At 37.0% G+C, this 19,037-nt stretch overlaps 1 protein-coding gene across 2 annotated transcripts in view; it reads right to left on the bottom strand.

Annotated features, from left to right (window-relative positions):
- The window catches only part of MID1 (midline 1), a 534,071-nt gene that overhangs the window by 359,036 nt on the left and 155,998 nt on the right, over positions 1–19,037 (bottom strand). For both annotated transcript variants that reach the window (XM_016211632.2, XM_016211633.2), the window contains one exon: positions 2,362–2,424. The gene's annotated coding sequence lies outside the window, so the exon portion shown is untranslated. The remainder of the gene's footprint in view (positions 1–2,361; positions 2,425–19,037) is intronic.

The raw sequence follows: 19,037 nt of genomic DNA, 5'->3' as shown, positions 1-19,037 counted from the left end.
TCTCTTCTTGGTTTTACTTGTTTGTTTTGCTTTATTTCATTTATTGAAATTCCTTCACATCTGGCAAATGTCTGTTTGCCATGGTAAAAGGGAGAGGGAAGGAGATGGAATGGGAAGAAGAAAATAACATTGAGATGGGTAGGGAGGAGTTCCAGAAATCATTTTTATATAGGTTTCCATACCAAGGCAATGGTAATGAGGACTTGCTACCATGCCAGGCACTGAGTGAGGCATACAAGGCACCATGCTAGATGGACATCAAAGAGAGAGCAAAGAAACACAACAGCTTGGCAGACACACTGACTTAAAAACCCATTTGCACAGGCTGGAGAGAGCCTGTTGTCTCCTGGGGAGGCTTTGGCATGGCCAGAAGAAAACATCAAAGACACTCCAGACTTCAAATCCCTTCCAAGGGTGCGATCAGCAGGACAGGAAATAGGAAAGTCATCCTAGAAGGGATTTAGAAAGGAAGGGGCTTGTCCAAGGACGCCCTTGGCCCTGAACATGAGCTCTTGCCATGTGTATATTCAGCAGACGTGATATGGTGAACAGCTTGGCACCCCGTCAGTAGCAAGTCTTGCCCTTGCCCCCCACCAAGAAACTGCAGGGAATAAGGCGCAACGAGAAAAGATAATTCAATAAGAGTGTTTTGTCATCTTCATGGTTAACTTCACATTTTGAAAGGATCCTATGAAACAAGAAAGGCTGCATTCTAAAACAACAGAAGCGTAAACAAATATCCAAAGGGACAGGAGAAGACCAAATTCAACCAAGAGAAAAGAACAAGTAGGGTTTGCCTGAAACGCTATCTGGCACACTAGACTAAAACTCCTGCTAACCCAGCGGGGACACTTCATGCTTATAGTACCTCAGTACCACCGAGGAGCCAAAAGTTGCCAACAAACACAAGGAAAGGCCTTTAATTTCATGTCACTGGGAAATAATGACAGACTATGAAATCTGCCCATGTGCAGAGTCCAAACAAGACTGAAATTTCACATGCGTCCTGCCACTGAAGTAGGATGGTAAAAATGAACTTGGCCAAGCATTTTTCAATAACAATAAAGTTCCTGCAAAAGCAAGGGCTAGGAGGTTTCTTGAAGAGATAGGAATATTAAAGCAAATACATGGGATACACTGGATATATATTAATGTAGGGATTATGTAAATGTTGATGAAACCAAATAGTACACACTACATACATACATATTTATATATTCAAGTAAATGAAAATATAAAATTTAAAATACGTATTTTAAGTTGATTTTAAAGTAAGGCCACAGCGAGTGGGAAACTTTTTTTTAACCCTCATCCAAGGACTGAGGATATTTTTCCACTGATTTTTTTTTTAGAGAGAGTGGACGGGAGAAGGGGGAGAGGGAGAGGGAGAGGGAGAGGGAGAGGGAGGGAGAGAGAGAGAGAGAGAGAGAGAGAGAGAGAGAGAGAGAGAGAGAGGGAGAGGGAGAGAGATGTGAGAAAGAAACATCGATTGGTTGCCCCCCCAACACCCCGACCTGGGGCGGGGATGGAACCTGCAACCCAGGGGCACGCCCTTGGCCGGGAATTGAACCTGCAACCCAGGGGCACGCCCTTGACCAGGAATTGAACACACGACCCTCTGGTGCGTGGGTCAACGCTCTAACCACTGAGCACGCCTGCCAGGGCACAAGTGGGAAATTTTTAAATGAGCCCCCAAGCCCAGTAGCCCTTTCTTTTGCATGCCTAGTAGGTGAGGACCCATGCATGCAGTTTGTAGGCCCTGGAGCATAGTGGTCAAGCTTAGAGTTTCTGGAGTGAAACCTTCAGGCCTTAGATGGCAGCTTCACTACTATCAGCGTGACTCAGGAAAGTTCCTGAACCAAACCTCAGAAAACATGAGCATAATTTCAGTACTTACCTTACATGGCTATTGTGGGAACTAAGCAAGATAATATATGTACAGCACCAGACTGGACCCTAGCGCATATTAGGGGCTCAATAAACATTCACTATTAATATCACAAATCTATTATGAGCTCTGTGCCCCATACCCATTTGTAGTGTCCACAGCAACTAACAGAGCAAATAGTAACCAGTAGTATTTAATCATACCTGCTGCTTGACTTAGAAATTAAGGTTCCACAACGTGTTTGATTCCCTTAATTGCACAATATAAACTGACACATAGAACAGAAGATTTATTTTCTTTTTTATGTCATTATTTCCACCGGTTGCTTCTTCATCGGTTAACTAAACAAATGCCTTTTTTCTGTGTACCTATTTTTTTGTTTTATTTCATCTCCTTAGAATAAATGTCTGTTCCTTGTCATCTGTATTAAATCTCATAAATAATTCTCTTAGATGTCAGCACAATATTCATACCTTAGAACAGTGTTCCTCAATATTTCTCCAACGAACAAGGTCTCCAGATGTGACTAGGTCCCCCTATTAAAAAAAGAATTCTATATTAAAGTTAATTTGAAAAATGTTGGATTAAACGTTAGCCAGCCATGCAGGATTTATCATAGTCTTAAATATGGTAATATTGATCTCCATGAAATGAATATAAAATGGCATGTTTTTCCAAATCACTTGTCTATACAACTCCCTTTTTGTGAAATTACGTCTTTCACAGAACTATGATGATCTGACAGAACTAACACTCTATAGTAGGCACTTCGGGACACTCAATATTGGAAGGACTACCTGAAATCTGTTGATTGTACCCTGGACAGTGGGGACACAATCTCATGAGCACACAATCACTTTTCTACTCAGGTGGTCTGCATATTAAGCAATAGTAGCTATAAAATGTCAGTGCCCCGACTGCGGGTTGATCCTCATGATTTTGCTGGTTGGGAAGGTATCTCCTTTCTCTTATACCACTCCTTCCGTAGGCAACTCCTGCCTCTATAAGCTTAGAAAAGTCAAATTCTTCAATGCAGTACTGTTTTCAGTCAAGGCCAGCATTTGTTCTGGAAGTGTGTTATGCTAACCCTGTCATCAGTGGATACACTGAAACATAACAAAACCTACATTTGTATCATACTGTCCACAGTTATTGAAGCCCGCATTCCAAATTTGTCTCTTCATCAGTGTTTCCCAAATGCTGGAATCCTAATAATCATCCACAGAACTTTAGATAAATAGTGATTCTTGGGTTCTACAAACCCATGTGTTTTGAAATGCTTCTCTGGTGAGGATTATGGGGAAATTCAACCTTGGCTACACATTACAAACCTTCTTATTGTTTGAATATATCAGAATCCTAAACAAAACCTACTGAATGAGAATCTTCAAAGATGGGCAGGATATCTGTATTTTTGAAATATCTAAGAAATTTGGGGAGCCAGTTCTGAGGAATTGCAGCTCCACACCTCCCTCAGGTTCATCTACTGACAGAGGTAGAGACGGAACTGCAAGGGAGCTCCTCCAACATGAAGTCTCAGGCTTCTTCTATGAAATCACTTAATATTGGCCAATACACTGATCAGCATGGCAACCTACACAGGGGAGGGGCCCACTTACATACTGATTGAGGAAGGAAGGAAACTCAATAGTACTATATAAAATAAAAAAGTAGTTTTCTTTGAAAATAGGCAGAGTTGAGAGCAGAAAATCTGTCCCAACAGCCCCAACATGGTTTGATAAGAGACTCTTCTTTAGAAGATATGATCATTTTGCTTTACCTTACAGTATTTTCTACAGTGTAAACTATCTCCTCAGGCTTTCTGTATATGATGCAAAATACTTTCCCAACCTTCATCAAGAAGTTTTCTGACTGTCAATGTGGTTTCCTAATATATTTCAATTTCTGTTTGGTCGCCCACCCCCTTGATCCTGAGTTTGTTTAGAATGAGATCTCTACAAGAGCTGCCCTTCTGAGTGCAAAATGCATGAATCTTGCTAAAAAAGAAGAGCCTCAAATGGCTACTGGGCATGGGACACTTCATGCTAGAGAGAGGAAGCAACATCAGTACAGGTTATGGAACTAATTAATCATTCTGCCAATCTGAGAATCCTTTATTTGTAGAGTTAGCAAAAATGGTAGAGGTATTGGGAAGTAAAAAAGGATTAAAGGGAACTTCTGGAGCTAATTTTGTTAACATGATTCCTACAAGACACCCCTAAGGAGTCAATACATGACTTCTTTTTAACGATTCATCTTTTCTTTTGGAGATAACAGTAGACTTACAGAAGAGTTTCAACAAGAGTAAAGAGATGTCCCATATACCCTTCACTCAGCTTCCCCTATCTTTAACATCTTATGTAACCATAGAAATTGTTATCAAAACTAAGAATCAACTTTAATATAATATCATTAGCAAAAGTACAGAACTTATTCAGATTTCACCAGTTTTTCCACTAATGTCCTTTTGTTGTTGTTCCAGGATTCTACGTTGCATTAAATTGTCATATCTCCTTAGTCTCTTCTAATGTGAGAGGAGTTCCTCTTCCCAGACCTTGACACTTTTGAAGAGTACTGATTGCTTGTTTTGTAGAATGCCCCTCAATTTGGGTTTGCCTGATGTTTTCTCATGATTAGACTGAGGTTGTACATTTGAGTAAGAATATCTAGGGGTACATGGTATCCATAGGCATTACTGGTTATGTTAACTTTAATCACCTGTCTGAGATGGTATCTGCCAGGAATCTCTACTAGGAACTTACTATTTTTGCCTTTGTAATTACTAAATATCTTGGGAGAAATACTACTTAAGCAAATATTATGTTTCTTCTTGGGATATTACCCACTCATTTTAACATTCATTGGTGGATTCCATCTGAGATAATTATCAGTGTGGTTTTTAAATTTCTATTTATAACTATTTTATTTAGAAATTCTATTTCCATCATTCTTTCTCCTTTTATTAACTGGAATTGTTCTCTAAGGAAAACTTGCTGCTTCTTCCCCTTTTAAGACAAGAGATCCAAAGGAAAGAAACAGGTTGCATAATTTTGGGTAGACCAGTAGGACAGCATGCATAGCTGACTGGGTCTTCACATGCTATACCACCACCCTCTGATGGGATCTACCCTAAAAACAAGCAAAATATGCACCAGATGGAAAATCCTAGAGTTTAAACCTAAATGTAGAGCGAGGGCAGGGATGACACTGTGGTGGTGATGTAAAGAGGATCTTATTCCTGGTAGCGTCTGTCTGAAGGAGATGGAAATGATAGCCTGGAACAAAAGAATTTCTGGGGTTCAGAGAGTATAGGCAGAAAAGGTTAAACATAAGCCAAGGTCTCATGGGGATTAGGACTGGGAACTTAGGAGTCTGGGTGAAAGCAAGGAAACCAGGCAGACATGATGGTCTCAGAAAATAGAAAAGATTAGCTGGTATAGTAAGAACTGTTCTCTATGAAAGGCCAGAGAATAAATATTTTGGGCTTGTAAGTTGTATGGCCTCTGTTCAGCCGTTCAATTCTGCAACTATAGGGTGAACACAGCCACAGCTAGACAGTATATAATGAAATGGGCATGGGAGGATTTGACTCACAATGAGTCAAATTTGGCCTGTGGATAGCAGTTTGTCAATTCTGAAGCAAACGAAACCAATAAGGCTCTCAGGGCCAGACTGTCCTTTGGGCTCTATACTCAGTACTTCTTGGTTAGTCCTGTCTTGACTTAAAAAACCTCCCCAAGGGGCAGAGAAATAAAAGAAATGGCTACAATCACTTCAAACAAGGCACAACAATTTTGGGGGTTCTTAATAATGAAGGGTCTTGGAATTTAACCAAATTACTTATGTTTATAATACATACCCCCAAATTAGATACAGCATATACTTTTATTTGGAAGTTAAATCTGAGAAGTAACTTACGTTGAGGTTTCTTGAGATGTTTTGAACCAAAATTGAATATAAGCCACTATTATTATTAAATGGCCTCTTAACTTGAATTTTATGATATAAGTAATTTGAACCAAGTTCTTGCCTTAAATTATTTCAGTAAGTTGAAATAAAGGAAACATTCACATTCTCTCCATCCTTTGATTCACCTTTGGTTTGGTGTTTTGTTTAATGTTCTTAAACATTATACATCTGAAATATAAGCTTTTATAACTTAATGGTGGCTAAATAGAGAAGGATGAACCAGAGGAGAACTTCAAATTATTTTGCTCTAGGAGAGTTAGAATATATAGAAAATATTAAACTAATCCTTTTAGGAGTGAGATATCAATTCTATTTTCCTTGTATCCTCTGGGCTTTTCTTGAATCTTTGAAATCCCTTCTTTATAACTGGAACTCCTGTGAAGATATTTCTGTGTATTTATTCTCTAGTAGCATAAAACATTGTGGAATTCTTGGCTAACCTAGCTTTAGAATATTTTATAAATTTAACAGCCTTGGACTTTGCACTGATGTAACTATAATGCAGGATAGGCAAAATGCATGGACACTCATCAGAGAGATGAATAAAAAGAGAAAAAAACCTTCCAATATTTTCATATTTCATAATGTCTTATTAGTTCCCTGGAAATTTAATTTTGAACCTGTGTCATGTTTTGCAGATTTGATTTGAAGTAAAAGAGTCAATTTCAGTAAAATATCAAAAAGATGTTTTAACATTTTACACTTCATTAGATTGAATATTGGTGTAAGACATACATACATGTTTTAATCTACTATTTTGTAAAATTGGGGTTGAAATATTAAGCAAATTGTTTTTCATGTAAAAAAATTATAAACAATTTGCTTTTACCTTGTGAAGAAAATAAAGTAAAAGCTTCACACCCCAAAACTAGTAAATATTCTATAGAATCATTTAAGTCTTAGCGCTATGAATATTCTGATTATTATATTCATGCATTCCTTCGGGCATAAATTAAGTAGACCACAGGGCAGTTGGAGAGTGACCACAGCTTGACAAACCTTATGGTTCAGCAGATGTGGTTGTAAGATATGGCTTCACTGAAAAATATTCACCACTAAGCAATTTTAGGACTCTACTCAGAGGTTTTGATTTAAAATCTTGGAATTTCCAACAGAAAAGAAATAGGTTTACCATCATATTGGTCTTGAGATACAAAAACAATTAGTTGCCTCAAGTAAGCAATAATGTGAACGAACAGAGTATTTTCAAGATGCAATATTACTACAAATCTGTAAGTGATGAGGGAGAAAGCTTTTCAGCTCATGCAATGAGCCTATTTCAGTTTATTTTTTGTTGACTTCCAGATAGCCAGGGGCTTTTCTTGGTGTATATATGAGAAGCCTTCATGCGAGTCATTCACTTTGAAAGATCAGCTCAATTATTTGAACAGTATTTTTCTCTGATTTGGAAAATAATACGTGTATTCTTGAGTAAATATAGAATTATCTAAATGTTCCAAGATTTTAGAGGAAATATCATAGCCACAATCATTTCCTGGGCTGTGAAGCTGAGCACCATTATTTATAATATACACTGAGAAATTCCATAAAATCATAACATACACAGGGATCAAGTAAGTACCTAGACATGCGGGAGAATAAGAACGAAGGAGCTTCAGAAACAACCTAATGTCAACCTCATGCTTCAAAGGTTTGAGTTAATAAAAATTGAGTCAGACCAGCAGTGCTACTTTGATCTAGATCAAAACTTCCCACTCTAATTCCTTGGCTGTGAGAGGAAAGTGAATTTCCAGATTTCTCTTTGTAAATGAAAAAAAATAATAAATGTGAAAGATGCCAACATAATTCTTCAATGGTTTTAGGACTCGTGGTTAAATTTATGAAACTCTTTGAGTTACAATCTAATATTTACATAAAATAGGAAGTGGGGGGGCTGATGAAATTAACATGTTCAAAAGTTACAAAGGAAACATCTAAATTAAGGTAGGATTGCAGTACCTTTCCCTCAAGGGGTGCTGCTTCCCCACCTGAGGGATAATTCCTACTGCGTGAAACACTTAGTCCACTGAATTTCTTGATTTGTTCCACTTTCTTGCTTACCTTCCTAAGGAAATTCAGAGTATCACTTAGTGGATTATTAATCACAACTCTTTGCTTGTCCAATCCTGACAATATTTATTTAAAAATGTTCCTGCACTCACTCATACAGATGAATGAAGAACAAAAAGAAAAAAAAGAAAAGAAGGAAGGAAGGAAGGAAGGAAGGAAGGAAGGAAGGAAGGAAGGAAGGAAGGAAGGAAGGAAGGAAGGAAGGAAGGAAGGAAGGAAGGAAGGAAGGAAGGAGAGAGAGAGAGAAAGAAGGAAGGGAAGGGAAGGGAAGGGAAGGGAAGGGAAGGGAAGGGAAGGGAAGGGAAGGGAAGGGAAGGGAAGGGAAGGGAAGGGAAGGGAAGGGAAGGGAAGGGAAGGGAAGGGAAGGGAAGGGAAGGGAAGGGAAGGGAAGGGAAGGGAAGGGAAGGGAAGGGAAGGGAAGGGAAGGGAAGGGAAGGGAAGGGAAGGGAAGGGAAGGGAAGGAAAGGAAGGAAGGAAAGGAAAGTTGTATTTCTATTGCCTAAGAAGTTGGCAGTGTTCCTTCACCAGACTGTAAAGTCCATGAAGGTAGGCATATTATTTGTCCTTCAGGGTGCCATCAACACTTGTATTATGGTTTGCACACGTGTTAGCGACTCAATAACTATTTCAGTTTGATTGATTACATCTGGGGTTATCAGGCTCTATACAATGTGTTTCCTCTATTTATCATCAATTATACTTAACAACTTTTCCAGTTAAGCAGTATTATTCTCATTTCATAAAGTCCCAAGGTGATATAGTAGGAAAGCAAAAGAATTGGAATTAGAAGCAAGCTGTTTTATTTCAAGTTTATTACTCTCAGACACATCAGCTGCCTGAAACAGTATGCAGTGGACAGAGCAATTTAAAAATCTTTCTCCACAGCGATCAGACAGAAAGAAAACATAAAAGGTATCCAAATTGGAAAGGAGGAAGTAAAACTGCCATTATTCATGGATGACATGATATTGTACATAGAAAACCCTAAAGACTCCACCAAAGTACTACTAGATTTGATAAATGAATTCAGCAAGGTAGCTAGATAGAAAATTAACATCTGAAAATTGATGGTATTTTTATATCCCAACAATGAACTCTCAGAAAGAGAAAATTAAAAAAATAATATCATTTACTATTGCAACTAAAAAAATAAGATACCTAGGAATAAACCCAACCAAGGATGTAAAAGACCTGTACTCAAAAAACTATAGGACACTAAAAAGGAAATAGAGGAAGATATAAAAAACTGAAAGAATATACCATGTTCATGGATTGGAAGAATTAATATCATTAAAATGTCCATACTATCCAAAGCAATCTATAGATTCAATGCAATTCCTATTAAAATACCAACAGCATATTTCACAGAGCTAGAACAAATATTCCAAAAATTTATATGGAACCAAAAAAGACCCCAAATAGCCACAGCCATCTTGAGAAAGAAGAACAGAGTGGGAGGGATCACTTTATGAGATATCAAACTGTACTACAAAACTATTGTAATCAAAACAGCCTGGTACTGGTACAACAACAGACATATAGATCAATGGAACAGAACAGAGACCCCAGAAATACCCATGCCATTACGGTCAGTTAATATTTGACAAAGGAGGCAAGAGCACACAATGGAGTAAAGACAGTCTCTTCAATAAATGGTGCTGGGAAAACTGGACAGGTACATACAAAAAGATGAAACTATATCACCAACTTACTCCATATACAAGAATAAATTCAAAATGGATAAAAGACTTAAATGTAAGTCATGAAACCATAAAAATCCTGGAAGAAAACATAGGCAGTAAAGTCACAGACATCCCACGTAGTGAATACATCTCCTAGGGCAAGAAAAAAATGAAAAAAATAAACAAATGGGGCTACATCAAACTAAAAAGCTTCTGCACAACAAAAGAAAACATCCTCAAAATACAAAGGAACTCCATGGTATGAGAGAACATATTTGCCAATGATACATCTGATAACGGGTTAATTTCCAAATTGTACAAAAAATTCATACAACTCAACAAGAGAAAGACAAACAGTCTACTTAAAAAATGGGCAAAGGACCTGAATAGACACTTCTCCAAAGAGGACATACAGATGGCCAAGAGGCAGATGAAAAAATGCTCAACCTCGATAATCAGCAGAGAGATGCAAATTAAAACCACAATGAGGTATCACTTCACACCTGTCAGAATGGCTCCATCAACAAATCAACAAATGACACATGCTGGTGAGGATGTGGAGAAAGAAGAATCCTGGTCCACTGCTGGTGGGAATGCAGGCGAGTGCAGCCACTATGGAAAACAGTATGGAGATTCCTCAAAAAATTAAAAATGGAACTGCCTTTTGACCCAGTGATCCTACTTCTAGGAATATATCCTAAGAACCCTGAAACACTAAGAAGAAAGATTATATGCACCCCTATGTTCATAGCAGCGCAATTTACAATAGCTAAGATCTGGAAACAGCCCAAGTGCCCATCCGTAGATGAGCGGATAAAAAAGCTGTGGCATATTTACACCATGGAATACTGTGCAGCTGTGAAAAAGAAGGATCTCTTACCCTTTGGGACAGTATGGATGGACCTGGAGAATATTATGCTAAGTGAAATAAGACAGGCAGAGAAAAACAAACTCTGCCACCAACCAGTAGGGTGATTTTACAGCGTTTCACTTAAGCTCTCTCTGAACCTTCATGTCTTGTCTGTAAAGTGAAATATTGAATCTGATCATTGAAAAGTTTTTTCTAGATTAGAAGTCTACAATTTGATGTCTTAAATCATAGCAAGATACGAGCACTTAGAGTAAACCATGGGTAATAAAAAATTCTCATTAAAAAAAAAAATCATTCTCATCCCAGCAAATAAAGGATAATGTTTGTTTCTTCTCATTTTAACCTAAATACTATCTGATATAGGAATCCTTTCTTAACCACAGAAAATAATTTTAAAATCCATTATTTCTTTCAATTTTGAAGGAACTGAAAAGTCTTCAGTTAATTATTTAGAGAAAAAGCTTTGCAATCCCCATTCCAATATTTTTCTAATCATGTTCCTGGGTGGAACACAGGCACTGAATTTGGAACCTGAAGCTCATTTCCTGTCTAAAATGGTTTTCATTCATTGAATGTGAACACTTGTTTTTTATTGCAAAGTTGTTTACAAAGCTGAGCTGCTGGAATTAATTTCTTTTAATGAACAAAAGAGTGATGGAATATTTAGCTGGAAAGAATTCACAGAGAGCTGCATGCAACTGGCAAAGAGTTTTAAGGAAAAGTTTTCAGTTCTAATTAAGGCTACTCAGTCCAAATTGGAGGAACATTCAGGTAAAATTCTTTTAATGAAAGAACTGAATAACTGAGGAAGGGAAGTTTGATAACCTCTTCAAACTAAAGAGAGTTTGTTCTCATCCAAAAGAATCATTAATTCAGGAAATATTAATGAACATTAAATCCTTGCTATATGCCAGGCATCAGGCTCAGTTCAGGCAGACTGATCTGTACCCATAAAAGATAATCAATAATTTTGTGTTTTTATGAAAGTGGCAAATGATTGCTATTCTTAATAGCAATTCATTAAAGTGAAAGCAAATTATATTCATAATCCCAACAGAACAATAAAATCAACACATAAGGCCATGATTAGCTGCAGAGATGCAAATCACCTTGAAGACCAAAACTTGATGGATACTTGATCTATAGAATATATGCATCAAAAAAGTGTTCCTATTTTATTGGTGAAGCTTCAGTCTTTTTATTTAAATTGAAATATAATTCACATACCATAAAACTCACCATTTTAAAGTAAACAATTCAGTGGTTCTTAGTATATTCAAAGAGTTGGGCAATCATCACCATCTAATTCCAAAACATTTTCATAGACCCAATAAAAAAACTCTGCACTCTTTTGCAGTCACCTGCTATTTCCTCCTCCGCCAAGCCCTGGCAATTACTACTTTACTTTCTGTCCCTATGGATTTGCCTATTTTGGAAATTTCATATACCTGGAGAATATTATGCTAAGTGAAATAAGCCAGGCAGAAAAAGACAAACATCACATGATCTCACTTATACGTGGAATCTAAAGAACTTAATAAACTGATGAACAAAATAGACTCAATGACATGGAAGCATGGATCAGACTAACGAACGTCAGAAGGATGGAGGAAGGTGGGTGGGTGGAGGGGGAGAGAGTAACCAAAGAATTTATACAGACATATGCACAACCCAAGGACATGGACAATGGTGGGGAGGGGGACGGGGTAGAATGGGTCACTGGGGAGAAAAAGGGACATCTGTAATATTTTTTAAAAAAATAAAAATAAATAAATGGGATCATATTATATGTGGTCTTTTGTGATTAACTCCTTTCACTAAGAATAATGTTTTTGAGGTTCACCCACATTGTCACATGAATCACTTCATTCCTCTTTATAGTGGAATAGTATTCAATTATTTGGATAGACCACATTTTTTCTATCTATCCAGTTGATGGACATTTGGGTTATTTGCGCCTTTTGGTTATTATGAATAATTCTGCAATGAACATTCGTGTACATGTTTTTGTGCAAAAATGTTCATTTGATATGGTAAACTTAGAAATCAAGAAAAGCAAGAGTCAGAAAGGTATAGAGCATCATACCAAAGACAGCAAATGTATCAACGTGTGTTCCTTTTGTTGCTGAATAGCATTCCATTATATGAATCTACCACTGTTTGCTTATTCTTTACCTGTTGTAGGATATTTGGGTTGTTTATAGTTTTTGGTAATTATGAATAAAGCCACTATAAACATTCACATACAGGTTTTTATTTGAATATAAATATTAATTTCTCTTAGGTAAATACTTAGGAGTGGGATTGCTGCATCATATGATAATTCTATGTTTAACTTTATATGAAACTGCAAAACTCTTTTCAAGGAAACCTGACCATTTTTTAAAAAATACGGTTTTTTAAAAATTGATTTTAGAGAAAGAGGAAGGGAGAGAGAGAGAAGGAGAGAAACATCGATGATAGAGAAACATCAATCAGCTGTCTCCTGCATACACCCTACTGTGGATCAAGTCTGCAACCTGGGCATGTGCCCTGACCGGGAATTAAACTGGGAACCTCTTGGGTACATGGGACAATGATCAACCAACTGAGCCACACTGGCCATGGCAAGACCTGACCATTTTTGCACTCTCACCAAGAATGTATGAGTTAAAGTTGCTTAACACCCTTGCCAACACTTTATATTGTCAGAGTTTCTTTTGTTTTTAGCCATTCTAATAAGTGTGCAGTGGTATGCCACTGTGATCCCTTTAAGTTTTGATGTTCTAAATTATCCTAGGTATTTTTACATTGTCTCCCTTTATCCAGGAAATAACCTGTTTTGTTTTTATAGTTGTTTGTTTTCTAGCATTTAAAAAAAACTTGTACAGAAGTAGAGAGAACATATAATAAATCTGTATAAACTGATCGCCCACCTTCAATGGTTATCATCAGTTTGCCAATTTATTTCATTAAGTATACCACCATTTTTTGTATGTTTTTTTTCTGGAGTACTTTCAAGCAAATCTTGTATTTTATTTCATTTCATTGTTAAATATTTCAATATGAATCCCCTGAATGACTTTAAAAATAGAATAAAATGTAATCGCAAATAACAAAATTAACAATAATTCCTTAATGTTCTCTAATATTTAGTCTATATTCAAATATCTCCAATTGCTTCAAAAGTGTCTTTTTAAAAGCTGTTTTGTTTAAATTTAATTTGCTTATGACATGAAGTGGAAGCTAAAAAATCGGAGATCCTACTTTCTCCAAATAATTGAGGCTCCACTAAATTTTCAGAAATAGTTTGTAGTTCAGGTTTTATCCAAGTTGTAATTTAGCTATTCCAAATTATATTTTTATTACAAAGCATCAATTTGGGGTTATAAGGCAGATATTAAGAATGCAGAATTGGCATATCATTTAACCCACAGTTCAAAACACTTAAAAGATGCCTGCGACCATCAGACAGTGCAGCCAACGGATTCTGTTGGCCATGAATACATGGGTTGGCACTATCAGCTTAGGGCAGGGTAGAGAGGACAAATGGAGAGAGGTGGGGACATGCGAAGAGGTTCTTTATTTGGCCACCAGAAAGGACTTGCTTCTCTCACCTGGCATTGCTCCAAACAAGACTTGTTCATATAGTAGGCCACAACCAAACTGGAGAATTAATAAAACATCCTATCAAGAGAGGGTGTGTGTGTGTGTGTGCGTGTGCATGCGCATGCACATGCACTCACGTGTGTAAGTGCACGTATTTCACATTATGAGCTTCAGCCAAACAAAATTTGGGTTTTGTTTTGGAATAAAACCCAAATAAGAAATTTTTCATCATCCCAGTTTTAACTTTCACTTTGTTTAGCAAGTAGACAAGAATTTAATTTGAATGGGTTCCATTTTAGTTCACAGCTGAGTCACACAAAAATCCAGAAATTTATATGTAGATTTGAAGATAAGCAACTTGGTGTATTCTGTACTAATTTTTTAAAAATTAATATCTCAGTTTAAACTTCTGCTTGTAACAAGATTTTCTTCAGTCCAAACCCAGTGCTGTGTTGTATGGCTCCTTATAGCCCCTAAGCTCTATTTCAATGTTTGCACAAATGTATTTGCTTGCTCTATTACCATTTAGTCCAGATAACAAGGCTCAAGTAAATGTAGCCTGCACAATAAGAATATAATCACTGTTTAAAATCAAACTTCAGAGCGGGTCAACATGGCATAATCTCCTCTCTAAGTGATCTGTAATTTGCCTCTCCAGATAGTCATCTTGGCCCTGGAGCGTTTTAAAAGGTAGTAGCTGCCAAAAATTGTTAACCATTAAACAAAGGTTTGCTTTTCTTTTATGTGGCAGGAACAAAGGTGCACTTTTAAATCTGTGTCTGAAAAATGTGTAGGTTTTGAAGAGTCCAATCCACTCTGCAACTCTTGCTTTTGGTATACCGAACAAACCTTTTAAAAGTGTTCTGTTTTTTTGTGTGTGTGTGTTTTTGTGGGGTTTTTTTTGTTTGTTTTTTGCCTTGGTTGGGTGATCTGAGCCAAGGTATGTGAGTTTTATTTCTGGGGGCAAAGCTGACTTAAAGAAAACTTGGAAAACCCAAGAGAACCCTGAAAGGAGGGTACATTTCACTGGAATGTATTCCATCACTTGCCAGGATATTTAAGAACATGGAGTCATCATCATGGGGAATGTCTCCTTCCTGAGTGCAGAGATGACTTTTCATCCTGGAGAATATTCATCTCTTTTACTGAACCATGGTGCAATTCAGCAGTCCACATATTTGCCTTTCATGGTAGCTAAAAAGTAAACATTAGCACTTTTGCTCACTTTTCAACTTTAGCCCACTGCATTGCTTCCACCTTCAAATAATTCTATACTTTCATTTTCAAGGCAACTCTGGAAGACATGGCATTTTAAATACCATGGGACTCAAGACTCCACACACAGCCTTTCATGGATTTTATTAGTCACCAGTAGGACCTGAAGATCTAAGTTTCTACTTAGCTAACTGTACTCAAGGCAGGTTTCTCTCAGGGTATTGTGCCTTTTCACAATTACATTTGGTTTCTGACAAGTTCCCCTTTTGGAATTTAGTATGTCTTTTTAGACCTTCACCAATGGAAGGACAATGCCAGGGTTTTCATTAGTGTAATAGATCCATTTGCCAAAGCCATTGGGTTCTCATGTTACTTATCAAATTCCTTAGAGTAAACATGTTGGGAAAGTCATTGCTTCCTTCTACTTGTAGTGATGTTTTATAAGCAGGGGTTTTTCAACCTCCCTGGTACTATGAACATTTGGCGCCAGAGAATTATTTGTTGAGGGAGCTGTCCTGTGTATTTTATAATATTTAGCAGTGTCCCTGGCCTCTACCCACTAGAATCCAGTGGTTCCCCTCAACCCCAGTGACAACCACAAACGGATATTGCCAAATGTCTCCCGGGAAACAAAATCACCCCTCGTTGAGAGCCACTGTTTCATAATCAGCAAGACAGGTATTCATCTTCTGTCTTTTGAATTATTTATTCATTAATAAATTTCACAGTCAACTACTGTAAGTAGTGATGCTGAACACAAGGTGGTACTAGACATGATCCTTGCATGATGCTTGTCCTCACAGAGCTTACAGATTAGCCTAGGAAGCCCACAGCCTAATTTCATTCCTAGTATCTCCCTAGCAAGAGTCCACAGTCAGCAACAGGCTAGGGACCCATTGTCCTAGCACCTCAAGGAGTAAGTGACCAACTGTATTGAATGGTGCTTTGAGATAAGTTAAGGACAGAGAACTGACCACTGAATTTGAAAACACTGAGATCATTCAAGACTGACTACAGGCATGTCAATGGAGTGATTAGAATGGGTGGAGAAGATATTTAGAGAGGGTGAAGTGGAGACAATGTGTATGAAGGGGCAAAGATATGGTGCTGAGAGATGGAGGGGAAAAGGGGATCAGGGGAAGATCTTTCAAATGGGAGACATTTAAAAACGAAAGACAAAAAAGGGATAACAGACACATTTTAAAACAACCCAACCAAACTATATTTAAAATTTTTTCTTTCACAGAAGTTGGTCTGTTTCCTGATCTTTGCAAATACTGTGCTTTTAAACATTTTTCCTAACTAGTTGAATGCCCCCATGGGGGATGCCAAGGGATTTCTGTTTATCAGCTTATTGCCCTCTGAGTCAAAGACAATCATCCTTTCACAACTGGCAAATTAGGTCTCTGATCTTATTCACACTTCTCCTATAGCACACTCTTCATTTCAGTTTTTACTACCTTTGACTAATAAGTTCATCAGAAAATACTACCTTTGTGTTATCCAGAAGAGGAGGTATTTACTTTAGAAAGTGCTAGAATATGAAGGTCTTGCTGTAATAATATGTATCTGTTCATCTGCTGAAGCGCAGCTACTATGAAAACAGAATGAGTAACTGCTTCCATTCAGCACTCCCAGCACTCCCTAAAGGGAACATATATGAAGGGTTCAGTGATTCAGTCAACTTTAATACATTTGAATTTTCATAATATGCTCTTGACAATTCAGGTTCTACAAATTCCTCCATTCAAGTTTCCCATTGGGTACCTCTATCTTTTCACAAACTGCTTTTAGTTAGCATTGCCTTGCCTATGGAAATTAGGTTTGCTTTGACAAATCAGAAAGGATTTTAAAGGATGACATTAATCTGACAATTTCATGAGTATTCATACCATTAAATATTGAAAGGATCAGAACAGTCATTTGTTTTTTTCATCATCTGCTATTAAAAGGAAAATTAAAGGGCAGTTTGCTTTTCTTTCACTATCAGAACTTGTGACTTAGTTCACTTTATAACTCCCAAATAGTTTTCTTGTTTCCATTATCCCTAGAGCCTGGCAGCTTCTGTTCTGATCTGTATTCTGATCCTATAGTTTTGCTTTTTCCAGAATGCCGTACAAATTGAATCATACAGTATACAGCCATTTGAGACTGTCTTCTTTTACTCAGTATAATGCTTTTGAAATTCATCTGTGTTGTATCTATAGTTTGTTCCTTTTTATTTCTAAACAGCATTTGATTTTATACATGTACCACCACTTATTTATCCATTCACCAACTGATGGACGTTTGAATTGTTTCAAATTTTAGGTGATTATTAAAAAACAACAACACACCTTTTAAATACTTTCACATTCAGTGTTCTGTGTGGACAAATGAAGAGAAATGTCTTCATGTAAGTACAGAGTAGGACTGTTGAACCATAAAATAAGTATATGGTTAACTTTTACCTATACTGGTGGTGGAAACCATTTTATATTACAACCAGTAATTTATCTCGTATCCTGAAAAGTTGCTAAACTCATCTATTAGTTCTAAAGGTGTTGTGTGTGTTTTTTGTAGATTCTTTGAGATTTTCTACATAATCAATCATGTTGTTGAAAATATGGAGTTTTATTTATCCCTTCCCAATCTGTGCTCTTTTTGAAAATTGACATATTTCACTGGCTAGGAATTGATGTGAACTGTAAGTGGTGAAGATAAACACCCTTGCCTTAGTCCTAATCTTGGAGGAGGTGGGGAATCAGTCTTTAACAGGAAAGTATGATGTTAGCTATACAGCTGTTTTTGTTGATGCCCTTTATCAGAATGAAAGTTCCATTTTTTCCATAGAGAGTTTGCATAATAGATGTTAAATTTTGTCAAATGATTTTTCTGCATCAGAGTTTCACTGATGTTTGAATGTTGAACCAACTTTGTATTCCTAGGATAAGTCCCATTTGGTCATAATACATTTTTTTATTCCTGCATTTTCTTTGCTAATATTTGTTTAGGAATTTGTGTCTATGTTAATCGGGGATATTGGCAGGTAATTTTCTTTCTTTAAATGTCTTTGTCTGGTCTTGGCATCAGGGTAATACCGGCCTCACAGTGAGTAGAAGTGAAGAGTCTTTGCTGGAAGGCATTTAACTACAAATTTCATTTCATTATTTGGTATACGATTATTCAGGTTACACATTTCTTCTCAATGAGCTTGAATGGTAAGCTTAAGACTTTTGAGCAATTCTTTTCATTGCATTTAAGTTATCACATTTTTTAGCATAAAGTTGTTCATAATATTCCCCTTTTAATGCCATTAGAATCTTTAGTGATATTTCCTCTTTTATTCCTGTTACTGTTAATTTGTGTATTCTCTCTTTTTTCTGTAGCAGTTTGGTTAAAATTTTATCAATAATATTGATTTCCCCCCCCAAACAGATTTTGCTTTCATTGATTTTTCTCTCTTCTCTGCTTTCAATTCCACTGATTTTGGGTCTTATCATTATTGTTTACTTTTATTTATTTTTGGTCTGTTTATTTTTGTTTAAAATATTACAGATGCCCCTTTTTCTCTCCAATGACCCATTCCACCCCTTCCCACCACCCTCCCCAGGCCCTCTCCACACAATTATCTGTGTCCTTGGGCTGTGCACATATGCATATAAATTCTCTGGTTAATTTCTCCCCCTCCACCCACCCACTCTCCTCCGTCCTCTGAGATTTGTCAGTCTGATCCATGCTTCCATGCCATTGAATCTATTCTGTTCATCAGTTT

The sequence above is a fragment of the Miniopterus natalensis genome, chromosome X (genome assembly GCF_054644295.1).
Source record: "Miniopterus natalensis isolate mMinNat1 chromosome X, mMinNat1.hap1, whole genome shotgun sequence".
In the NCBI taxonomy this organism is placed as follows: Eukaryota; Metazoa; Chordata; class Mammalia; order Chiroptera; family Miniopteridae; genus Miniopterus; species Miniopterus natalensis.
Note: the sequence above shows the minus strand (reverse complement) of the source record. Positions and strands in the feature narration are given on the sequence as shown.